This window comes from Protopterus annectens, chromosome 1.part0, assembly GCF_019279795.1.
Source record: "Protopterus annectens isolate FY-2018-M chromosome 1.part0, PAN1.0, whole genome shotgun sequence".
Classification (NCBI taxonomy): Eukaryota; Metazoa; Chordata; order Ceratodontiformes; family Protopteridae; genus Protopterus; species Protopterus annectens.
In genome coordinates, this window is record NC_056725.1 from 1,899,368,188 (window position 1) to 1,899,395,663 (window position 27,476).

At 39.6% G+C, this 27,476-nt stretch overlaps 1 protein-coding gene across 2 annotated transcripts in view; it reads left to right on the top strand.

The window, feature by feature from the left end:
• Positions 1–27,476, top strand: part of LOC122800776 (collagen alpha-1(X) chain-like) — a 188,881-nt gene that overhangs the window by 141,024 nt on the left and 20,381 nt on the right. For both annotated transcript variants that reach the window (XM_044070036.1, XM_044070044.1), the window contains exon 2: positions 26,896–27,071. The gene's annotated coding sequence lies outside the window, so the exon portion shown is untranslated. The remainder of the gene's footprint in view (positions 1–26,895; positions 27,072–27,476) is intronic.

The window sequence follows — 27,476 nt, forward strand, 5'->3', positions numbered from 1 at the left end:
AACAAATTCCAACACATGTGAGAGATGCAACCATATAGCCAAACTGGAGGCTAAGCTCTCGCAACTCAGTACTGGCGTAACCAGTCAGGAGGAGAAGGAAACCACACTCACTACAATTCCAGTCTCACATAGACCTATCACGACAGCAAACCAAACACATAAACACACAACATACTTGGAGGCTCTAAATAAAAATCTGCCTAAGCAGCAGAGACATCCAAAGCAGACACCCAAGCAACTGCTACCCCAAAACAAAACACGTGCAACACAAAGCTCACAAAGCCAGTGTGCCAAACAGTCACAGCCCTTAAGGCTAAACAACACACCTGATACACTTGTAAGAGGTGACTCTATTGTCAGGCACACTGACATCCTGCTCACCAGGCTGAACAAGGAGAAGGTCACGGTGTGCTGCCTGTCAGGTGCTAGGATCCGCCACATAGCACAAGCACTCAGGTCACTCCAAGGCAAGTACAAATATGACTCAGTCATTGTCCATGCTGGTGTGAATGACCTGAGACGTACCTCCCTGGACTACATGAAAAGAGACATAGAGGAGCATGTAGCCCAGGTCAGTATGACCCTGACCTTGAGTAGCATCTTACCCTCACCAAGAATGATGCCACAATATGAAGACAGGATGATCAATTTCAACAAATGGCTTAAGTATTGGTGTCATTCAAAGGGGATCCAATGCCTGTCAGCCTGGGATGACATGCTCGACAAGCCACGATGCTTCGCTAGGGACGGCTTGCACCTGTCACCCCTGGGCTTTCGGATATTGGCAAAGGCTCTTGCTACCCCCATAGTGCCCTTTTTAGGCAAGGCTCAAAAGACAAACCCACCTCCATAGGTATCACAAGGGATAAGAAACTAAGAGTAATGCTACTCAATGCCAGAAGTCTAAACCTCAAGATGCACGCACTCGAAACTCTCCTTAGCATGGAGAACATCGATATCTGTGCAGTAACAGAAACCTGGTTCAAGGCTCCCGAGAGCACCCCAGCACTACCAGGTTATACCTCATACCATGTTTTTCGGCCCCAAAACTTGGACTGAACCACAAGAGGAGGGGGAGTATCAATATTCGTCAAAGATACCCACACCTCCAGGTTGTTGGCACAGCACGAAGCATCAGAGACTATCCATGTGAAACTAACAGTGGGTAAAACTGCCTTCCAGTTTATAGCCTGCTACAGACCACCCTCCCAAACCCAGGAACCCCACCCGGCCTTCCTGAGAACACTGGAAACTATGAAGGTCTCTCCAAACACCATTATACTGGGCGACTTCAACTACCCAAACATAGACTGGGAGCATTACTCTAGCTCCAACACCCAAGCCCAAAGGTTCCCAGAATTTATAAACTCAAATGCTATGGAACAACTTGTTACCACTCCCACAAAAAGGGAAAACATACTGGACCTGATCATCACCAACATGAGGACTCTATGCTCCAGACCAGAAGTGTATCCCTCACTGGTAAGATCAGACCATAAACTAATCTCACTGGATATTCACATCCCAACCCCACCACCTGCCCAGGAAACCACAGTGAAAAACTTCTCTAAAGCAAATTTCACACTCCTCAAAACTGAGGTGGAATCCTTCAAAGCCCCCGGGCCTGTGGAAAATACGGCCCAGACCGCAGAATCCTTTATAAACGCATTCTATGAACACCTTCAGGAATGCATGGATCATGCAATCCCAAATAAAACCAAGACCCAATCCTCAAAAGGCAGATGTCCTGTCTGGTGGACCCCAGCCATAAACAAACTATACAATAGAAGGAGGAAGCTACTACATGATAGAGCAAAATCCCAAAAAGGGAAGGCATCTGTGATCAGTATTAGCAAAAAAACTACGGGCACTCCTAAAATCGTCTAAGGCCAGCTTCGAGAGAAAAATTGCACAGGACACTAAGGATAATCACAAGGCTTTCTTTAGTTATGTTAGAAACCTGGGTGGGAATTCCCAGATATGCTCAGAATTAGTCCAAAATGACAAAAAATACACCAAACCCACAGACATTGCCAACATCCTAGCTGACAGGTTCAGTGCAAACTTCTCCACCCCCCCCCACCAAAAGGACAAATATCTATCCCAGCAGAGGGCTACCCCCCTGACATCTCAGATGCTCAGGTAAGAGCCGCCCTCTCCAAAGCAAAAAACACAGCATCAATGGGACCAGATGGTGTCCCGGGCTGCGTCCTACATGAACTGCAAGAAGAGCTAAACCCAAACATAAAACTACTGTTCAATCTCAGCCTTACTACAGGATATGTACCCAAAAAGTGGTGTACAGCAATAGTGGTCCCTCTCCACAAAGGTGGTGCCTCAACGGATACTGGAAACTATCGCCCCATAAGCCTGACTAGCTTGGTCTGCAAAGCTATGGAAAGGATCATCATGGACCTCATAAATAAAGATATTGGGGACCTACAGACACTGGATCCTACCCAGTTCGGCTTTGTTAAGGGCAGATCCTGCCTCTTAAACCTGGTCAATTTCTTTGAAACAGTCACCAAGGCCATTGACGAGGGGAAGGTGGTCCACACAGCCTACCTGGACCTCGCAAAAGTCTTCGATACAATACCCCACTTGGGCATTATAGATAAGCTCTCCAGCTTATATATAAACCCCTATGTCACTAGATGGGTTGCAAACTGGCTCAAGGACAGAACCCATATGGTTAGAATTGCTGGAGCCATGTCAGACTCCAAACCAGTTACAAGTGGAGTCCCACAAGGCTCAGTCCTGGGACCTCTCTTGTTCAGTATATATTTCTCGGAGGTACAGGCCAACACAGAAGGACTGTGGCTGACCAAGTTCGCAGATGACTGCAAACTGGGCGCCATAATCGACTCTCCAGCCGACACAAGCATCCTCCAAAAGGGCCTCAATGAAACAGATAATTGGTGCCAGAGCCATGGCCTCAAGCTAAATGCCAAAAAGTGTATAGTCATCCCCTTTGGCAAAAACAAAGTGCCCACAAATTACCACATAGGTGGTAATCCATTAAGTACAGAAGAAGTCATTAGGGACCTGGGGACCCAAGTTGATAGCAATCTCTCATTTGACAACCACGTGGCCAAAGTGGTTAGAAAAACATTTTATATAGCCCACCTAATCATGAAGGGATTCACATCTAGATCAGGGGAGGTCATCGGTCCTCTTTACTCATCCCTCATCAGGCCCATAATTGAGTACAATGCCCCTTTTGGGATGTACCTTACCAGACACCTGCAGCAACTGGAAAGACCCCAAAAGTACCTCACCAAGAGGATCAAAGGGCTCAAACATATGCCATATGCTGCCCAGTTAAAGAAACTCCAGCTCTACTCAGTGGCATACCACCTGCTCAGAGGCGATCTGTGCCTGACGTATAATGCCATGTCCAACCCGGAATTAATGGACATGTTGCACCTCAGAAAATCCAAATCCCATCGAGCTACGTGCTCGAGAGACTTGAACCTCAGCACTGAAATAAATAGGACATGCTGGAGGGAAAGATTCATAACCCAGAGGCTCCCTTCGCTCTGGAATAAAATCCCAGTCCAGGTTAGAAAGAGTCCCTCACTGACTCTCTTCAAGAGGAATCTGGATGAGTGGATGGGAGATCGTAGGTTTACCCCGGGTATCACTTCTGTGTCACTGTTAGACAGAGGCACAGTATACTAACCTCGAAAAAGGGCATAGCAAAATTAATTTAAAATGGGTGGCGAAAGCCAAACACACTCTGGCTAGGCTTATAAATGCCCTAGGGCAGATAACCTAGTATGAACCTATGAACCTGTGAACCTAAAAAGGAGTTGATAGGAAAGTGTTGAAAAAAGGGGCACAAAGAGGGAAAGACAGTAGGGAAAATAGCAAGGGATGTGCAGGACGGGTGTAGGGAAGTTCCATATCTACCCATTTCTTCTACAGCAACAGCTGTGCATATACACTGAATTTGGAGATAGATTTGGACACTCAAATCCCTGGGTGGGGGTGAGGACAACAATAATAAGTTGTGATGCCAATTAGACCAGATTACATGTGTCCAGTGGACACATGTGCAAAACGGATAGCTATGTATGGGGCGAGATTTTTTTGTGGGAACAGATTGCCTTTTTTTGTTTTAGTCAGGTGAGAGTGGGATGTTGGGGAGGGGCAGTAGGTATATTTGGGGAGGTAGGTTGGGTAGGTTAACAGACAAGACAAACAAGACACATACAGGGGTGGTGTATGACACAACTGGGGGGGTAAACACCTTGGAAGGGGAGGGGTGTTTGGAAGTCGCAAGCCCATGATCCCCCAAATGGAAACAGTGAGACTGAGGTCCCCACCCATGGGCAGTCACCACTGCACCTTCACGGCCCCGAACGTGGCTGTACTGGGGGCTGGGTAGGAGGGGCAGGCTCACACTTTAATTATGCCACGCGGTCCTCAAGCTGGCATAGCTTGTCTTGGATCTCCTTGTCGAGCTCGCTATGCACCACTGCCCGGACCTGAGGGTGGGTGACAGCTACCTCTCCACCCATGCTCCCGGGGGGGGGGCGAGCCCCATCCCCTGCAGTGGTTCCATCCGAAGGTGGTGCAGGGCCAACGGAGGAGGAGGTCCTAGGCTGGGCCCCAGACGTGCTGGTGCCTGGTGCCATGGCCAACTGAGGTGGGACAGGTGGGTCTGCTGGGACCGGCTTTCCCATACGAGCTATGGTGTTGTAGTTTTAAGAAAGATATCAGTTAGTAATAGTCAACAGCATTCAGGATTAGTTATAACAGCATGCATAGATATTCCCATTAACCCACAACACCAGATTTACAGCAGTTGCAGAGTGAGCAGAACACATGCATATATGGGGCAACAGCGGCCATTGCAACAGCATGCATAGAACCAACATGGCACATGAATAGAACCAAATGTAAATATTTATAAACCAATAGGACATATGTCCCAACAAAAGTTTGGAGTGTACATGTACCCACTGAGGTATGTATTAAGGTTATTGTTGCACATATGGTGGGGGTGAGAGAGAGAGGTCAACTAAAAACTAATATAACCCTGTAGTTTTCATAACTTTCTTAGTCACTGCAGTGATCTGTCCCTTACATGTATTATTACACTACCCAATGTCCTTACTTTGTACAATGGTATGTTTGTAGATTAGTATATACGTGAACTGTGTCTTACGTATAGTCTACACCTCTTGCTTGTTATAGCTGCTGAGAAAATCATTGTTAACACTACATGATGATTTCTACACATACTCCCAAATTCCATGCTTGTAGACAAGTGTATACGTCAACTGTGTTGTACCTACAGTCTACACCTCTTAACCTGGTATAGCTGTTGAGAAAATCATTGTTAACACTGCCTGACAATATCTACACATACTCCCAGATTCCATGCTTGTAGACAAGTATATAAGTGAACTGTGTTGTACCTACAGTCTACACCTCTTATCTGTTATAGCTGTGGAGAAAATCTTTGTTAACACTACCTGACAAATTCTACACATACTCCCAGATTCCATGTTGATGTTATACACATACCTAACAATCTGTTATTGCACACACTCTGGTCACGGCTTGACAGGATGCAGGTGTTAATGTGGCATATTTGGAGAATAGCTGTCATACACTTTGAGTGAGATGCTACAATGACAGGTTTGTTTTCATATGCATTCTCTGACTATGTACAGGTCTGACTATCAGTTATATGTCAGTAAAAGCTGCCTACATTTCTTGGATCATCACACTGATTTGTCTGGGGAACAGGTTACTGGGTAGCAGATTTGGGCCATTTATCTGGATATGCTGGACAGATCAAAACAGTTGAGGGGTATGACTATGCATAAAGCTTACTACCTGAACATTCTGCCACAGTCTGTACAGTTGATGGTTATGATTATGCTTACAGCTTACTATCTGAACATTCTAGCAGATTCTGTACAGTTGTTGGGTCTAATTATGCATACAGCTTTCTATCTGAATATTCTCACAAACTCTGTACAGTTGTGGGGTATGATTATGCATACAACTTACTAACACTCCCGGGATTCAAACCCTTGTTGTGTGTTGTAAAAATATTGCAGTTGACATCACAGTACACTGTGCTATCAGGGAATTTATGTGAAGCATTCCAATGTTTTCTAAGTCTCCCTCAGTTGTACAATATGACTGACCTCTTGGGACTTCCAACATTGTTATACTGAACTTCCCACACATTTTATCTGCGTTCAACAGTGTGGGTAAGACTGCTTAATACAACAGTACTATTTATAGAATGCAGCAGTACAACATATGACAGCAGAATGTACACAAGCAGGCCAGGGGTTATACTTTTATTCACAAGATATTACACCTTTATTTACACACAACCTATATGACAGTCTTCCTGCCATATTATCTAGTTTATTCATTACATCCCATACACAATGCATTTTTATATTGGTACGGAACTTTCTAGAACTGTTATATTTATTTGTGATAACAGTACATGCAAGATTATTACTAACCTGCTTTGCGACACATCCTTTGCAGCCTTGCAGCATGGGCTTGCTGGTTCGCAATCTGCTCATCTGCAGCTGTCAGAGAAATACAATGATATTTAGCTATTACCTATCCATAGTATACACAAGCTAGGCAATCATTATCTACGTAGTAGAATGAGTACTTACTTAGTGCTAGGGCATCGGCCACCCGCCTTGATTCTTGGATCCACTGCTACAAGAGATCCCCCCTCCACTGCTTCAGGTCAGCATGGTGATGCCTGACCTGCTCACCAGTCCGATACTAGTGGAACTGGTGATGTCATGGGCGAGACTGTCCCAGGCTTCCACTTTATACTGAGAGCCCTGGTACTGGCCCTGCAGTAGTCTCTGCTCATGGTGTTTTACCAGAAGCCATACCATAAATCTGGACTCCTGGGTGTCCCAGCGCTGCACTCTAAATCGAGTGCCTTCCCCAACTCCAGCCATTCTGCCTACAGTAGGGAGCTGCAACCAGTTATGGGAACTATTTGCACCTGTGGAATTTAAATATGCCCGATATCCCACACTTTCCTGTGATTGGATGATTTTGAAAAGGCTAAGCTATGGGCACACCTGCTTACCTAATGTTGGTGTTGCTTAACAGGGTATACCACTAGGCAGATTGGGTTAGCCAGCCTACACCAACTAAGCTGAACTGTGCAATGCTTAGCATTGCTTAATATTTAATTTGCATTATATTTTCCTTTTGGCATTGATTTATTATTCATTACATCTTATATATGTGTCTGGTATCCGTGATTCATGTGTACATACACTGTATGGGGTCCTGGGGACTTCACCACTTTATTACAATAACACCTCACATCTGGCATTACTGCAGTACTCCAGTTCACATATTTATGTTATGTAGCAGGTTATACAACATCACACTGTACATAGATTTCTTTCACATGTTCAGTTTGATTTTCCTATGGTGATGATTTGTTTGTTGAAACCTCAACCTTATGTACTGTTATGATGGCTTAGTGGTTAACTTCTGTGACTGTAGTGTACAGAGTCTTGGGTTCATGCCTTGCAGAGGCTATTTATTTTCTTTCTGGGCAGAACACGGGCCATTGGATACAGCGTGATTAAGGCACTTTAAAGCAGTTGTATGTGGGGTTTGCACAGGTTTGCGCGGAGTTAAACACTGCTAACTTCCGGTTACAGTTTCTTACACTCAGTTAGTTTCTAAATTGCTTAATCTGTGTAGGCAATGCTTACCCCCACGCAAATGCACTTAAACACGCTTACTACTGCTTACATATGCTTAGCAATGCTTATTTGTGCTTAAACCTGCTTACTAGTGCCTTATTCATTATGACACTGACACTTCACATATGCATTTCCTGCAGTACTCCAGTTCATAAATATATGTTATTTAGTGGGTTTTGCAACAAAAATATTGGTTATAATATGCTTTGCCATGTACAATAGACTGTGCTGCAGTGGGGCTCATACTGGGAATGCTTGCTCATTAGGCAAATGCTCTGCCCACTACACTACTGCTGTGCTGTTTCATTTGCATGTATCTTCCTTGTTATCCTCTTCAGCCTTTTAAGCTGCTTTAACCATAGCTAAGCAATGGGCACACTCACTCACCTATGGTTAGCTGTACTCGGATTTTTAAAAAATAAATAAATAAAAGGGTTTCTTCATTTAATTTATATGTAGTTTTGCTGCTGTACACATGGGGGACTGTTGGTGGGGATATGCGGACACCTATGCGCGGTCCAGCTTATTTCTTACCACTTTCTGCTGTTCTACATTACAGGGGCATGTTTATTCTGAGAGCTCTGCTCTCAGACACACCCCCTGCACTTGTACATACTCCATGGAAGCCTAGGAGCTTGAGCAGCGCGCCTTATTAATATGCATGGCGCTCTGCCATCCTGCTCCTAAACAGGCGCTTAGTAAATCTTAGGGACACACGAACCCATAGCTCTCAACCAAAAAGGGACAAATCCCAACTGAATCAGGGACAAATCTGGAAATAATCATGGACACTTTTCATATATTAGTATTATTAACTTGAGATATTGACAAAATAACAGAACATGAGTGAATATGCATTTTTCTAAAGTAAAAGAAGTCTGGGACTAATTATTGTCATTATTTATTAAGTGTAGTTCATCACCTTTTCTCCAAAAGTCAACACTTTTAGGTGGGATTAAGAGGATAGAGCTAAAATTTCAGTCAAACTCAGGAATGTTACTGAAAATCTAGGATCATTGAGAGATATGCACCTACCTACCTCCCTCCCTCTTACACACACACACACACACACACGCACACACACACACACACACACACACACACACACACACCATACCTCTCAACCTCTTAGCACAAACAAATGTGTGGAAAGCCAAAAATAATGGGGGGACAAAGCCCCAGAAGCTCTCACAAATTTAGCAAGCTGCTAGAATAAAAGGCATTGTGTTATCGTGAATTTTCTGAAGGACATGAAGTCTGAAACTCAAATGCCTGTCATTACTTAGTGAATTCTGACCTCACAGATTTGCCACAATAAACCCCAAAAATCAAACGTTTTATGAGGAACAGACTAAAAATAAGAGGCAAAAATCTGGACAATCTGTGAAAATCGTGACATTAAGAGACATCTTTGTCCCTCTTTTTATACGCACACACACACACACACACACACACACACACACACACACACACACACACACACACACACACACACACACACACACCTACCTACTTCTTACATATACACACACATCTATCAAACACACACACACACACACACACACACACACACACACACACACACACACACACACACACACACACACACACACCTACCTCTCACTTCTCCGTTTCCAGTCCGCATTTCAAGCATCATCTGGCATTCAAATTCCATGCGTGCAGAAGACGAAGATGTAAAAAACAGGTCACACAAATGTAGAAGATAAAAACAAGTCACACACACCTGTCATGTCTGTGTGACTGGATGCAAAAGTGTTCTTCTTAAAGAAGAACGCCCTTAAAAAAAAATCTTTTTTATAATTAAAAAATAAGTCTCCTCACCAGAGGCTCCCCTCCCAGCCAGCAGGGGCTCTCTCCCAGCTAGTGGACCCTAGTCTTGCACGGACCAGCGGAACATTTCTGCCAGACCGGACTTGGTCTGTGGACCGGCAGTTGAAAATGCTGGTTTAGATGTTATTAAGAGTTTCTTTTACTGTGATTCTGTTTGTTTTCAATGATACAGACAAGGAAGCAAGAAAAGTGAATGCTGCCTTCATTCGATTATACCTGTTAAATTGTTCAGCACTTGGAAACTTTCAAAATGTGCTTCATTTAAACATGTATTGTGTTTAATACTGGATCACTCTTACAAATCCTTACTTGCTAACAAATGTATGCACTTCAGATATGCCAGGAAGAAAGCATTGAAAAAGTTTCAAGCATCCTCCTAAAAACTTGTTCAAAACCAGTAAGGATGGTACCACTTTTGTTTCTGTGTTTTGGTCATTTTGAATATATAGAAAAATGATGACAGGTAAATGCCTTGTAGGTGTGTGTGTACGTTTGTGTGTGTCCTTGTGTAGACACAGAGATGGATACATATATGGCTATTGTACCATGCAAACTTGGCAGTGTCATAAAGTCAGTGTTTTTTAGTGCTGTGCAAGGCATTAAATGAATTCCTGCCATTGTGATCCTGTAGCTAAACTGTGACTCAGAGTATATACTTTTGATAAGCTAAATGCCATTATAGCTTTGCTACAGTTATATACCTGACAGCTTAGATAGAAGCTTGTGGCAGTACTTGTTTGTATATACGTATATATGCATGCCTTGGAGGTTTAAGACTATGTGCTGCAAGACATAGACCTGGGTTTGATTCCCACAGCCTCCATAGATCTACTATGTGATTCCTGCCAAGTCACTTAAAGAAAAATTTCACCTGGGTTGCCCCTGAAAAGGTAATGAGTGTTCAGTAGGCTTATTCAGTTAACAAATGTTATTGTTAAAATCCTGATACTTAGTTTGCTATGGGACAGCACAGTAACATTGCTGTCCCATAGCTCTCATTTCTCATTTAGTTCTCATCTTGGTTGCCTTTTTACAGATTTTGCATGTCCTTCCTTTATCTGTATGCATTTTACCAGTTGCCGTGGTTTTCTCCTATATTTAAATGATTAGTTGTAGGTGAATTGGCAATTGTCTGAATCCTGTATAGGTAACAATGCCATATATGAGAGAGTTCATACTTTTGTTTGTGACAGCAAGCATCCTATATGTCCACTGAGACCTGAGATGGGCTTTAGGTCCATTGCCCCCTCCCCAAATTGGATAAAGTGGGTAATTTGGAAATGAATGAAAAAAAAAAACTTTATTATGCTGCTTTACTTCTGATTTTTATGATGCAATCAATTTTCCATATTGCTGTTCAGTATCAGTATGGAACATTGAACCTCATTAGATATTCTTCAGGTTTGCTGTTGCAGTTCTGTTATTATCTTGAACTTTTTAATGGTATAACATGCAAGCTGTTAAACAGTATACAAGAAGCACTGTGTATGGTTGGAGTCTGTGAAACCTGACTAGTGGCTAGTTCAGCACTCTTAAGATAGCTCTTCACAGACCTTGTCCAGCTGGACAGCAGCTTAAAGTATGCAAAAGTGCTGAGTTTCAGTTGTTGACATATTCAGAATTAATACAATTAAAAAACAAATGGCTGTTTTTTGGCATTCATCTGTAGACCACCACTGTTGGCATAATTGGTGGCTAGTTGTGATTCAAGTATTGCTATTTGTTATGGTGTTAAGTGCAAGGAAACAGTAGTTGTTAAAGTTGCAGATCTTGTCTTCCAACAATTTCTGGTAGTATCAACAGACACATGGTATGCTTTGAAGTTGTCATTCCTAGTAAAAATTCCATTCTTATTTGGCAAACTATTATCACTTGCTGTTTTATCAGTGGATCTGGTGAATCAGAACTTATTTTCCTTGTACATCTTATGTTAACCACATATAGTGCACAAACAACTTTTTGGTAGAAAGCAAAATAAGTAATTTATAAAACAGTTGAGAACTATGCCTACATTAGACTTCTTAGTTAAATTCATGTTACTACATATTATCAGTGGTTATCTTCATAAAGTTTTGCTTGGAATATATATTACTATAGACAAGTGTAAGTGTGAGGAAATTATTCTAATCATTCTAAGTGGTGAGGAAATCATTCCATGTTGCACAAGTTATAAACAAAGTTATGGCACTGAAGTCCAAGGAAGTCATTGTTCCACTGTATTTGGCATTTATCAGACCTATTATTGAGTACAATGCCCCCTTTGGTATGTACCTAACCAGGCATATCCAACAACTGGAATGTCCACAAAGGTTCCTCACTAAAAGAATACGGGACATAAGTAGTATGTCCTATGCAGACAGCCTCAATGTCCTATCCCTGTATTCTGTCTCCTAGAGGCTTTTGAGGGGAGATCTATGCTTGACATGCAGGGCATTGTCACACCCCACTATGATGGACCTCCTGCATATCCACAAAATAAAAAGTACCATAATTACCCATTCTAAAGACTTAAACCTTGCCTGTGATATAAATAGGACCTGCTGGAGAGATAGGTATATACCCCAAAGACTACCTCATCTATGGAACAGGCTCCCCATCCATGTGAAGCAGAGTTCCTCCCTAATCTAATTCAAGTGCAACTTGGACATTTGGATGGGAAACTGGGAATTCATCCCTGGTTTGGCACCTATGTCCTGATTCAAACGGATAACCTGTAAATGGTTCATCTCCCAGGCCCATGCTTACACTTATCAAGGGTATCAGAAGTCGTCAGAGATTTGGGATGCATGGCTAGGCTTAAAAAGGCCCTTGTGGTCGTTAGCCTAGTAAACACTTATGAACCTATGAATCTATAAAAAGTAGTGTATATCTCCTTTATAGATAACACCACTAATAAGAATTTTATTATACCTCACCATTTACACTACTTTGCAGTGCTATCCAGTTAGTTACATTACAGATGGTACTACCCTGCAATATTCATAGAATACACATGGAAGGGGCTGAACGTGCAACTCACTTTTCACAAAAAAGGAGATGCATCCTACTTTACCTTTTAATAGCTGCTCATGGCCTAAATAGAGTAGTTTAATTACTACAGTAATCAGCCTATGATTATTTTTGTCTGTTTATGATTTGTGAAGGTGTATAGTAATTATAGTTTAGACTATCTACCTCCTAAACGAATATGATATTAGTTGTTATGAAGTGCATTTGTAAATATGAATTGTTGATATATAGCAGACATTACAATTAGAATCAGAACAGAAGCTACTTTAAAATACTAGGCAATAAATATTTTTCATAAGTAAGATTAACGTTGTTTTGTTGCTAGTTTGGCATTGGGACACTAAAATTGCTCAACAAGGACTTATAATTTGTGGGCAACAGTTGGGATTTGTGTTGTTTATTTGAATTGTGCTTGGGAACAATATAATTGTTGTGATACTATTTATGTATCTGTGTTAACTAGTGAATGTATCTGTGTTAGCTTAGTCAACTAGTGAATGTTCCCGAATACTGTGATAACTATTCATGTATTTGTGCTAGCATGATTAACCAATGCATGCTCCTGAAATACAGTTAAGTTCTGACTTCTTGTTTTGAAGGCAGTACCATTTGTGTTCATTTGGAATAGGGGCCTGTTATTTTCATCGATTATAGGGTGCTGAGTATCCATCGGATACTGGTCATGGAATGGTGCCTGTACAATGGTTTTGGGCTTGATAGGATTTATCATGTGTGTTGGGACTTGAAATTGTGATTCTGAACGGTTAAAAACTGTGTTTGGGGATTTACCCAACTCCTTTTTCCAAAAGGGAGAAATGGTTATTTAATAGGTGTTGGGTTGGCACTGGAACCAACTTTTTCTGTTAATGAGGATTTATGTCACCTAATGAATCTGTGGGCAACAGTTTGGATTTATGTTGTTAATATCGGGTCTATATTAGAACACCGACCATTCAAAATTTCGAGTGTTCTAATATCAAACCCTATGAATCGAAAATTTAAAACGTCGAACATTCAGAACAGCGAATTTTTTCCTAGGGAAAATATTCGCTGTTCCAAAACACATGCACACAACACAAGTACACCAAACAAACAGCAATCCACACACATACACCTAAACTCTTACACCTAACCCTACACTAAACTATAAATACAACACTAATTATCCACTTACCTTAACCCAAACCCTAACCCTAAGGTCCGTCACTATCGTACAGTCACCTCACCCGCGCCCTAACACTAACTCACCTACCCTGCCCTAACCCTCACATCCACACAATCGCACACTTACCTGACCCGCGCCCTAACCCTAACTCACCTAACCCACCCTAACCCTCACGTCCACACAATCGCACACTTACCTGAACCTGACCCGTAACTTTCCACCACAGTGCTGAAAATACCGAAGCAACAGAAACGGACAACCGAATTCTTTCCCTAGGAAAAAATTCGGTTTTCTGTTTCTTCGATATTTTCAGCGTTTGCTGAAAATGAGCCGATATTAGAACACTCAACATTTTGAACGTTCGGTGTTCTAATATAGACCCATAATATCTACCGTTTGAATTGCGTTTGGGAACAATATAATGTTTGTTATACTATTTATGTATCTGTGTTAGCATAGGTAATTGGTGAATGTTCCTAGACAGGAATCACAGTTATTATAACTATCCATGCATCTGTGCTTGCACAGTTTATTAGTGGATGTTCCTGAAAAAAAAAATTAATTTAAATTTAGCACAATCAATGATGTTCTGGTTGCTTGTTCTGAATATTTAAATGATTTTGAATGTCTATTGCATATAATAATTTTGGTGATTAAGATTTGGAACTCTATGCTTATATATCCCTCTCCATCGTATTCAATACCTTAGTTTTATCTGTAATAGATTTATTAATTGTAGGTTTTCAAGGGCCATTGGGTTTTGTGGGGCCTCCTAGTTGATTGGCGAGTGTGGCTGTGTGGACGTATATATTTTTTTGTGGGCCGTACACACAGACACACACACACACGCACACGCACACGCACACACACACACACACACACACACACACATATATATATATATATATATATATATATATATATATATATATATATATATATATATATATATATATATATATATATATATAGGGTTTTTGGGTTTTGAAATCTTAATAACCTGGCTGAACAGTTTTGGGTTGAATAATCATATCAGCTTATGGTCATGGATTTAAACACTATTTTACAAAGATTAAGTGTGGATAAAAATGATATTCAGGTTTTTGGCCTTAAGGGGCCTCATGATGGAACTACAGTTGATGGCTGTAATTCACTTTTCATTAAGCTAGGAAAATGTATAAAGAATTTACGTATGACTATATGGCACCTGAAACTTTTTAAGGCATATCAAAGTAAGAACATTACTCCCAGAGAATTGAGAATAAGGATTCAGTATCTGGTGGGTAAATTGGATGATATATTAATTCAAGATTGGTGTAAGGCCCAGCAGAATGCCTCCCTGGCTTTTGTTAACATATTGACTTCATATTATGAGTGTATCATAGAGAATAATATTCAAGATGTCAAACGAGTAAGTGAGGAGGTTAAAAATTATGAAGGACAGCCCCATTATGTCAGTTGCCTGGGTAGCCTTTCTAAGGATCTTTTGGCATTTGAAAACCAAGTTAAAGAGAAAAAATTACGGACATTTGCAAGGGATATGGAAGACTATGAGAGAGGGAACCCCTTTGAGTTTTGGAAGAATGTTCGATTCTCTGAGACCAATGGATCAGGTACTTATGTATGTAAAAAAAGACCTCGATCCATTTTGAAAAAAATCTTTTTCTGATTATAGCACTTCAGAGGATGAATCCTCTACCACAGATACTGAAGTTGCTCAGGTCAGGGAGTCACCTGAAGCAAAAAAACAGCGGGGGCAGGAACACCCTTTAGAAGAAACAAACACAGGGGTGGGCGGAAGCATCAGAACAAACACATTAGAGAATCTTCTTCATTCACTGGTCAAATAAACAATGAATATTGTAACATTTATAATATATCATCACATGTTTTAACTATGGAGCAGAAGCAACTCCTTAATAAAGGATTGAACTTTGTACCTGGTTTTTGTATTGATGAGAATGTATTTGTTACAGATGTGTTAGCCTTTTGTAGAAATATCAATTTAAAGCAGTTTTTTTTGTTCTGGGTCAGACTCCCAGACATCTACAGAATTTAGATTTCAGAAGTCTAGTTTTACACTACCTATGAATAAAAATGTAGTGATTTTTCAACAAGCGGTCCTTAAAGATCTACGCTTCAAATTATGTTCTACTTAAATATTTAGACACAATTTCTCACAAAATGAACAAAGGGCTCTTAAGGAGCTTTGTACTAATTCTGACATTATTATCCTTCCAGCTGATAAGGGAGGGGCAGTGGTGCTCATGGATTCCAATTATTATTGGGCGGAGGGAAGTAAACAGTTAGCTAACCCTCAGCACTACATGCGCATGTCCACTGATCCCACTCCCAATTTTAAGAAAGATATTGATATGTTCTTGCAGAGAGCAGTGGCGGAAGGGATTATCAGCAAAACTATTAGTTTATATCTTTCTGTGAGGGATCCTGGCAAACAATATTTATATTTGTTGCCGAAAATTCATAAGAGCTTAGACCAGCCCCCAGGCAGACCCATAGTCTCTGGAATTGGTTAATTGACTGAATCCTTATCAGCATATTTGACCCAGTATCTGCAACCTCTGTTACCTCTTATTCGGGCTAGGATTAAAGACACTACACACTTCCTACAAATTGTATCGGATTCCCAACTTGAACCCAACTGGCTTATGTGCACTCTTGATGTGAAATCCCTATATACCAGTATGCCACACTGGGCAGGATTGGAAGCCTTGGAATACTGGTTAAATAGAGTGGGTTTGTATACACCTGGATTTAACACACTCCTCATCTGTATGGCTGAGCATGTCCTAACCAAAAATGTTTTCTATTTTCAGGGGGGTTGTTATTGGCAAACCCAGGGGAAAGCCATGGGGGCTTCATTTGCCCCCATTTATGCAGACCTTTTTATGAGGTACATAGAAGAAGAACTAATTTACAATGAGGCCCATAACATCTACTTGCCTGAAATCGACATATGGAGGAGATTCCTGGATGACTGTTGGTTGGTGTGGCGTGCGGACATTGAATATCTACGGGAGTTTGAACAATTTTTGAATGATAATAAATGGGGTATTGAATTTTCTTTTTCTTATAGTCATGAGGAAATTAATTATTTGGATGTCAAGGTTGTGAGAGAACCTGATTACACCTTGCGCACCTTGGTGTATAGAAAGTACCCTCAATACAACAATTTATTGTACACTTCCAGTCTGCACCCCACACATACAATTAGAACTATTCCCAAGTCCCAATTCTTAAGAATTAGAAGGATTTGTTCAAAAGAGGAAGATTTCAACAGCTCCAAGGAGGATCTCGCGTGTAGATTTCTCCATAGAGGTTATAGGGTGGGGGACGTTGTTACAGCCAGGGAGTGAGCTTCCAAACAGCCTAGGGCTCAGTTGTTAACTTATAAAGAAAAGGATGATCATAAGGAACCTGATACATTGAGATTAATGCAATCAAAAAAACGCCAGCGAGCATCAGCAAGATTCAAATCCAAAAATTGTTGTTTATTGATGTAGGGATGAAAATCACCCTACACTTGATCAAATCAAACCGGTTTCGGCTCCCAGGAGCCTTCTTCAGTGATATACAAAAATACAAATGAAAATCAGAGTATCAAAATACATCCTTATAAATACAAATGGGCTGTCCATTATAACCAATCACAGCACCACATAAATTATTGTTACAATTGATCATTAAGGCCAGCTGGAAACAAAGCTCCAAGTTTTATGATCCATTTTCTTTCCTTGGAGCTAAGTAATTCAAGCCAATGCTGTTTATTTCGGCATCTCCCCTTGATACAATCAATAGTGGCAAATTTAAAAGAGGCTGAGGCATGTTTTAAGCAATGTTTATATAATGCATTATTAGTACGTTTATTTTTGATGTCACTCAAATGCTCACAAATTCTAAGCCGGAAAGGCCTGGAGGTCTTTCCGACATAGAAAGCAGAACAATTGCAGGTCACCAAATAGATGACCCACTCAGTATTACAATTGCCCCAAAAATTGATGTCAAAAACATCAGATGTGTTTTTGCTGCTAAATTCATTGGTGCGTAGAACACGAACACAAAAAGAACAGTGTCCACAAGGCATACATCCAACAATAGGTTTACCTATAAGCGACAACTGAGTAGAAGTAGAAAAATCAGGACCAACTCTTTTGTAATGACTAAATTTGGAACCCATAGTCTGTCCCCTTCTAAATGAAAAGGAACATATATCAGGAAGTAAAAGATTAAGTTTATGATCAGCTTTAAGAACATTCCAATGTCTATGCATAATGTTTTTAAAACCCTGTGTGTTGCGTCCATATGTGGTCACCAAACGCAAGGGTTGTGGCTTCTTGTTGTTTTCCTTATCTCTATATGATAATAGGTCATCCCTGTTGATATTGAACACAGATCTTTTGGCTGAATAAACTGTACCTGGACGATACCCCCTCCTAATAAATCTCTGTGTCAAATCCTCCTGGGCATCAAAAAAGGATTGCTGGCTAGAACAGATTCTCCTGGCTCTAAGAAATTGTGATTTGGGTATATTCTGGATGACATGTTGTGGGTGGAAGCTGGTAGCATGTAACAATGAATTAAATTATGGGAATTTCCTGAACATCCTAGTTGACAAGGTATTATCCTCATTTCTATTGATTTCCACATCAAGAAATACCATCCTGGTCCTATGATAAGTCAACTTAAATTCTATCCCCCATATATTATCATTTAGATATCCAAGAAACTCCATTAGATAACATTCATCAGCCTTCCACACCAACCAACAGTCATCCAGATAATGACGCCAAATGTCCATCTCACACATATAGATATTATGATTATAATCATAGATGATAATTTCTTCTATATATGCCATGAAAAGATCTGCATATATGGGTGCAAAAGATGCACCCATAGCAGTACCTTTGGTTTGCCAATAACAAAGGTTTTGAAAATAGAAAACATTGCTGGACAAAACATGTTCTGTAAGGCATACAAGAAATGTGTTGAATCCAGGTTGATATAAACCTGATCTAGCCAGCCAGTAATCCAACGCTTGTAAGCCTGCCCAGTGTGGAATATTAGTATAGAGGGAAGTAATGTCCAAGGTGCATAGAAGCCAATGTGGTTCGAGTTGAGAGTTGTTAATAATGTCCAGGAATTGGGTGGGGTCTTGAATTCTAGCTCTAATGGAACCCAATAAAGGTTTTAAATATTGGGTTAGATATTCAGACAATGGTTCAGTAAGTGAGCCATGTCCGGAGACAATGGGTCGACCTGGTGGATTTGTGGGATGTTTGTGGATCTTCGGTAACATGTATATATATTGTTTACTAGGTGAGTCAACCATTAGTTGCTCTTTAGTATATTGGGTAATAATACCCTCCTCAACTGCCTCAGTTAAAAATTCACCAATTTTATGTTGAAAATGTGGTGAAGGATCCAAAAGCATCTGCCTGTAATATTGCATGTCACCCAATTGTCTCATAACTTCACTATCATAAGCAACCTTATCAAGTACAACCACCGCTCCACCTTTATCAGCCTGAACAATGACCAAGTCTTTATTGTTAATAAGCTCATTTAAACTTGATATTTCATCAACAGACAAATTGTTATGAAAAATAGGAAAATCCTTGAGATGACAATGTATGTCCTGCAGGACATTTTTTTGAAATACCCCCACTAGATGTGACATAGGTGGATTAAATGTCGATTTTTTAAACCTGAAGTCATGACATGTATCACAAGAAATATCACGATTAGTATTATCAAAAAACAAATTCAAGTTCAACATTCGACAAAAGTTAATCACATCCTGAGCCAAGGATTGTTCAGAAACAAAAAACCCCGGGACAAAATTAAGCCCTTTATTCAATATGTTAAGTTGTGCATCAGTCAATTCAACCGATGAAATATTATGAACATTGGAATGAGAACTTAATGTTGTGTCATGATCTTCAAAAGTGTCTCCAAACTTTGTTTGGATGTTTCGTTTCTTATGTTTCCGCCCCCCTCGTCTGTATTTAAATTGGGAGGGTGTGAAGAGTTGTCCCTCTTTGCTTTAGGTGACCCATCTCTGGAATATATATCAAATTCCCCTTCAGTATTAGAAGAGGTGTCCTCACCAGAGGTACTGATTGAAAAAACAGTATTTTTCTTGAGAATAGATTTGGGCCTTTTTCTTTTGGGTGTGGATGACCTATTATCATGCTTGTTCTCATCTCTAGGTAATTTGAAAGAGACATTCTTCGATGTATCAAAGGGTTTACCCCTCTCATAGTCACCCACATCCCTAAGAAATTTTTTGATTTTCCTATCTTTCAATGTGTTTTCCAATTTAGACAAATCTGTAGTAAGTTTTTTAATCTGTGTCAAAAATGAATCACAAACTTCAAATTTCTTAGCCTCCAAACAAATAGTTTCTAAATCTTTGACCCCTTGTTGCACCTTACGCTCATAAAAACTGGCCAAGGCATTCACAAATTTGGAAGAGGCCAACTGCTGAATATGACCCCAATCCTCAATAAGCTGGTCATCAGTCTGAGAAACCAAGGGTTGTACCCTAACCCTAAGGCCCCGAGGGGTAATATGTTTTTGCTGGTATGCTTTGAATAGGCGTAAATGCCACACATTATTCCTAACTATTTTCATATTATTACCCATTCTATTAAAAAATATCTCACATTGTGCATCTAAATCAGATTCCAAAGCATTGGTAGTAGTTAACAAACCATGCTTATCTAGACCAAACACCGTTAAGTCATCCATATCAGCCGATAAACCCTTTATAATAGGTGAAAGAGCCATATTTCTTACCTCAAAGTTAAACAAAACCAAACCAAACAGCAATAATAAATATCACCAAGTAAAAGGTATCCTGTGGAAGATGAGCCGATGTGACAAAAGACACAAAAAATTTTTAATTGTAACGTGTCTATCAAAAGGCCTGAGAGACTATGAAGAATGTCTAAACAATCATAAATCCAAAACTTGAGGTTGTCCAAAAAAAGACCATTATACACCAAATAACAATGTGCAAGACACCATCAATTGTTACTGTGTATAAGTCTTTTGGATCAATACACCACTAGATAACCCAATACAATATAGCAGCCAAACCAGTCAAACAGCTACTTTCAAGTCGTCTTGCTGCGTATTGGTATAGACATATCCCAAAAAAACATATATAATGTATGGTATAATAAAATAATCCAAAGGCCGATTGTAAACACTGCCAAACCATAAAAAGTTTGGCCAACACCCTGGCATTAAAAATAATACCAAGAATCAACAATTTATATATTGTGTCAATGCCAATCAGCAAAATCTCCAGAGGTGGACCCCCTAGGTATATTATGACAAAATAAGATTAGCACCAAAACAGTTATGGCTCAACAATGTTAATATATATTTCTGAAATGGATGACAATGTGCCTATTTCAAAGAACTAAAACATATCCTCTGAGTCACATTGGGTATACATATCACATGTAACATATGTGGACATCAATGTAGAGAACTATAAAGTAGTATCATAACCCAAACACGAAACTGGACCCAAAAAATCTCGTTCATCACCAAAAAATATTTACCAAACAGCAAACAGTATAAATGATATTGCTGCTGTGGCGCTAACTTGGGTATCAAAAAATTCAATGAATTTAGCAGCAAAAACACGTCTGATGTTTTTGACATCAATTTTTGGGGCAATTGTAATACTGAGTGGGTCATCTATTTGGTGACCTGCAATTGTTCTGCTTTCTATGTCGGAAAGACCTCCAGGCCTTTCCGGCTTAGAATTTGTGAGCATTTGAGTGACATCAAAAATAAACGTACTAATAATGCATTATATAAACATTGCTTAAAACATGCCTCAGCCTCTTTTAAATTTGCCACTATTGATTGTATCAAGGGGAGATGCCTAAATAAACAGCATTGGCTTGAATTACTTAGCTCCAAGGAAAGAAAATGGATCATAAAACTTGGAGCTTTGTTTCCAGCTGGCCTTAATGATCAATTGTAACAATAATTTATGTGGTGCTGTGATTGGTTATAATGGACAGCCCATTTGTATTTATAAGGATGTATTTTGATACTCTGATTTTCATTTGTATTTTTGTATATCACTGAAGAAGGCTCCTGGGAGCCGAAACCGGTTTGATTTGATCAAGTGTAGGGTGATTTTCATCCCTACATCAATAAACAACAATTTTTGGATTTGAATCTTGCTGATGCTCGCTGGCGTTTTTTTGATTGCCTACATTGACTGTTTGGCCGTGCGAGGGTTTCACGGGCATCTGCTTCTTGGTTGGATTGTTACATTGAGATTAATAACAACTTACGGTCAAAATATTAATTTGTTAAGGAATGTGGTTAGTAAACATTGGAATATTTCGATGGCCAATGCAGAATTGAGTCAAATTTTGCTAGAACATTGTCAGTTTTCTTTTCATAGAGGGAAGACACTGGGTTCCTATTTTTCTTATTATAAACGTTATTGTACAAACAGGAATCCTAGTGATCAGTTAACTATTACAGGGGAGAAACTAGTGGGGTCTTTCCCATGTGGGCATTGCTCTTCATGCCAATATATTTGTAAGTCTAAACAGTTTTCTAGTCAGAATATGGGTCAAGTATATGACATCTATTTTTATGCTAACTGTGGATCAGAATGGGTCATTTATTTGGCCAGTTGTATTTGCCCTTTCTTTTATGTAGGACAGATGCCCAGACCCCTTCATTTGAGAATATCTGAGCACATGAGTGACATTCGTAATAAATGCATTACAAATTCCTTATATAGGCATTGTCAATCACATCCCACTTCTAGATTCAGGTTCACCATTATAGATAGAGTAGGGGGAGATAGAAAGTGTAAGAGGGGTTGGCATTCCATACTTAACCACAAGGAAACAAGATGGATTGTTAAGTTAGGTGTGTTATTCACACCAGGGCTCAATGATAATCTATAGTGCATTTCCAAATAAGGGGGATATGACATCACAGGAAGTGAGGTTGCATGTATATTTAAACAGTTCACTTTGTGTTTTGCATTATCACTGATGAAGGCTCTGTGCCGAAACTGGTTTGATCTCTCTGTTCTATAATAAAGATTCAGTGAATGTGTCTGGTCTGGTGCTGGCTTTGTTTGATTTCTGTCTGATTTACCCCAAAGGTTTTAATAGGAATCATATGAAAATGACAGTAAGGAAATACATTTTTCTAAGACACACTAAGTTTCCAGAGACATGTATACGTGTGTGTGTGTGTGTGTGTGTGTGTGTGTGTGTGTGTGTGTGTGTGTGTGTGTGTGTGTGTCTGTGTGTACACCTGTCTATGTATGTTTGAGTATGAATATGTGTTATGACCACAAGTATGTACACAATACTGTGTCTCTCTGTCTATATATATTGGTGTCAATCATTTGATTGAAAACTCAAAATATTGAAATTCAAAATACTGAATACTCAAAATACTGAAACCTTTTTAATGCGGGTGACAAGCTCCCCCTGCAACCCCCCCCCCCTGTGGAGGAATGCGCCAACCTCACCTCCTACTAATTATGTATATCTACTGTGCGATTGCACAGCAGTAGGGGAAGGGTAAATTACCATTTTCAGTATTTTAAACCTTCAGTATTTTGAGTTTTCAATCAAATGAATAACACACACACACATACACAAACACACACACACACACACATACACACACACACACACACACACACACACACACACACACACACACACACACACAAATATATAAAGTGAAGGGATCAAGGTTACATACGTGTTTACTATAAAATTCAGCAACATCTAAGAATACCAAGTCTCAAGCAGCATGATTTAAAAATCTTTGTTATACTGCCCTCCTGTGCCTAAATCCTGTAATCTAACGTGTTAGGGGAGCAGAATCTTGTTTTTGTGTTTACATTCAACATAATGATGAAATGCAGCACCCAGCAATGAAACAGAACAGAGAAAAAGTCAGAAGCAGCAGAAAGTAAGATAAATGATGCCTTGCAACATAAAAACTATTTTCTATGTAAACTCAAACTTATTTTATTTTTTCACTGCAAACTGTGCAGCTCTCCACATTTTTATATGATGAGCAAATATTTGAATATTTTATATACTATAACATCCTGCAAACAAATTATTTGATGTTTCGTGCATAAAGATGAATTCAAGGGCTTGTACATAGCTCCATAACCAATAAAATTGTATTAACCACTCCATAATTCCTCTTTCTCATCTCCTTTTTGTAGCATTCCAGGATTGCGATGGTTTGTGCCATGGGGAGCAGAGGGGAACAGAACACTTGTTAAAAGGTTGCAACAAGCAGTATCATCTGATAAACATAGGCTCTATAAATGATACGTGAAACTGTTACCACTCATAATCAGCCACCTGTAGGATAAAAAAGTATCACACTGCTTGCCAAGAGCTTCTGTGGAGACGCAGACACACTGAAAAAAAGCAAACATATGATCTTTTTGCTTTCTGTCTGTCGACAGGTAAAGTACTGGGTAAGACACCCCTAGTAAGGATGATCACAATGCATGTTTACCTATATATGAACCTATTAAAAGAATACAGGGCATAAGTAATATGTCCTATGCAGATCACCTCAAGGCCCTATCCCTGTATCCTGTCTCCTACAGGCTTTTGAGGGAAGATCTTTGCCTGGCATACAGGACATTGTCACACCCTACTCTGACGGACCTCTAACATATCCACAAAACAAACAGTACCATAATTACCCATTCTAAAGACTTAAATCTTGCCTGGGATATAAATGGGACCTGCTGAAGAGATAGCTATGTATCCCACAGACTACCCCATCTATGGAATAGGCTCCCCATCCATGTGAAGCAGAGTTCCTCCTAATCCAATTCAAGTGCAACTTGGACAATTGGATGGGAAACCAGAAATTCATCCCTGGTTTGGCACCAGTCTCTCTAATGCAGGCAGGTAACCTGTAAATGGTTCATCACTCAGGCCCATGCTTACACTTATCAAGGGTATCAGAAGTTGTCAGAAATTTGGGATGCGTGTCTAGGTTTAAAAAGACCATTAAGTGGCTTGGATGCTTAATAAAGTAGCTATGAAAGGAGAGGAATGATGATTCTGGCCTGTTCAAGTTTCAGGAGAGAGAGGTCTTATGACCGAATGTCCAGAGTGTGAAATAGTAAGACACATGTATGTTGCATGCCAGCCTGGCGGCCATGGTTGTGGGGGGGTTGAAGATTGCATGTTTGGAGTAAAAACTTTAGATAGAATCCCTGGTTTTGGCTAGAGAACACTGGGTGTACTTGCTTGCAGGGGGATAAATGTTGATGGGATACATCCTGTGACAATGGGACTGTCACATACCCCCATTATATGCAACTTTTGAGGAATTATGGGGACAAATGCAGTGAGAGAAGATAAAGTCTAACATGCAAACTCTGACTCCCTGTAGTGAATGATGAATGATGGATGCACTGTTGTCATTCACCCCTCATCTGAAGGAGGAAAGAATGGACTATAGCATGCTCACCTCCATGGGAAAGAAGGGGGAGCAGGTGAGACACTTGATAGTCAAAGTGGGGATTGTGGCGAGAGCAAAATAATCCTCCCCCCAAAAAAGGAATAATATTTGCAGAGCTAGGACATGTTAGGACAGTGATGACAATTGAAATCAGAGATGTTTCTCTTCCTTTGGGATACTAGCAGATCAGAATATAAGCCATGGGTTTTTGGACTTTACAGATCTTACAAAACTTTTTTTCTTTGTTGTACTAACAAAATCTGTAAAACTCCTTGCATTTCAAACATTTCAAACATTTGTTTTATTTTTTATAGAAATTGGAATGTTTCTAAACATAAAAAATATACACCATGATATCATTTATGCTGGTATTTGCTTCCTTCTAGCATCTAGACAAAAATCTACAAACTCTGTAACTACTTCTCCAGGATATGGCTCACTTGCCACATTCCCTGCTTTCTCTCACGTTGTATTGTTTAGGTATTCTACAATCTCAAGTCCAGTGAAAGCTGCCTGTGGTGTTGCACACATCAGAGTAATTGCATTTTGGCACAACAGTTTACTGTATCTGTTATTACCTATGAATAAAACAATATTCTAATGCGGTTCTTACATCTCAGTCTCTAGGATGTATCTCAGCAACTGCGCTAGTTAGTTTAAAGACAGCTATATATCTGTGCTCACAGTTTAACACATGGCATATTACTATGTAATGATTTTAAAAAAGTAGGATGCAGGTACTCAATTAATTGTCCTTCATGATTCTAAATACATTATTTTATGAAATGGGAATCTTTCAGTTTTTCACCAAACATCAATCTGCAGTTTTAGTTAGGATGACTGCCATAGTTTTGAAAATAAAGTGATATTTGTAGAAAATATGATTTAAAAAGTTAATCTGAAGAAGAAAACCAAATGAACAGTGTGTGCCTTCTTCCTTACAAAGAGCTCCATTATGTTTCACCTGCTGGCCTAGCATTTATGGTAAAGTTTTTCTAATGTTAGATTAGGGGATCTTTTGTGGAGAGGCAATTGTGTGTAATTAAGTAAATATGAGAGACCAAAGCTGCTACCAAGACTTACATCTCACTGGAATGAGAGATAAACCACATTAAGGAAAAAAAAATCCTGCATTACATTTCCTACTGAGCCAAAAGATCATTTCTGTTCTACACAAACTATATCACATCTGCAGCTAAATTTTCATAATCACATAATTTGCAGCAAGCATTCTTGGTATATATATCATGCAGACTGCAAAAACACTGAAATTATTCTACACACTTACTTAAAGGAAGAACAGACAATAAACTTAATATTGTATGTTTCAAACATTTAAGCTTTGTTTCTATGCTTTCAAATCACATTATCTTTTTTTTTCTTTGCATTCTTGTCCATTTTTACATCTGTGAATGATAAAAATATATATTTCTCTTCCTTCCTTCTTTCTTTATGAAAATATTCAGTTCCTTTTAAATGATCAATGCATTGGTTCGACAGACATCACTACTATAACCATGCCATAAAAATCTTTCTAGCTTGATGTGACATGCCTACAGAAGTCTAAATGATACTATAATTACTAGGTTTTTATTTCCACAGGGAGGAGACTAAGCACAGTGTACCTTCATGTGCCTTGGCAGTAAACAGTATAAATACATCAACACAGACCTCTCTACTGTAGTCTCTCCTAACCCCTTGGAGGACCACTTTGCCTGATATCTGCAGCAGTGGCCAGAAATCTACAGTTTCTCGGAGTTGGGAGTCTTAGTATGCTGGTATGGCTGCAGTTTACTTTATTCTCTAGTACTTTAGCACTTGGAGTCTTAACAGGAAATAATAATGTTGTTTGTTTCCTATTTGTGTAATGAGAAAATGTGCTAAATATTTCTGTCAGTAGAACCTGGCATTTTGCAGCATCAATGAGTACAAATTAAGATTTAGCTCATACTTTGTGCAAACCTGGTTGTCATATGGAATTTTAATGCAAGGATATAGAATAGTGCAAAATCTGGAATTACATGTTACTTTGGACCAAAGACTTGCTGGCAAATTTAGAGGCAGTCATAAAGGACATATGGCTAGTGGAATTAGGGTGTACTTTTTGGTCACTTTGCTTTTAGGAATGTACTCATTAATGAAAGTTGTACACTGTATTAGTCTAGTTACCCTGGTTTAGTTGC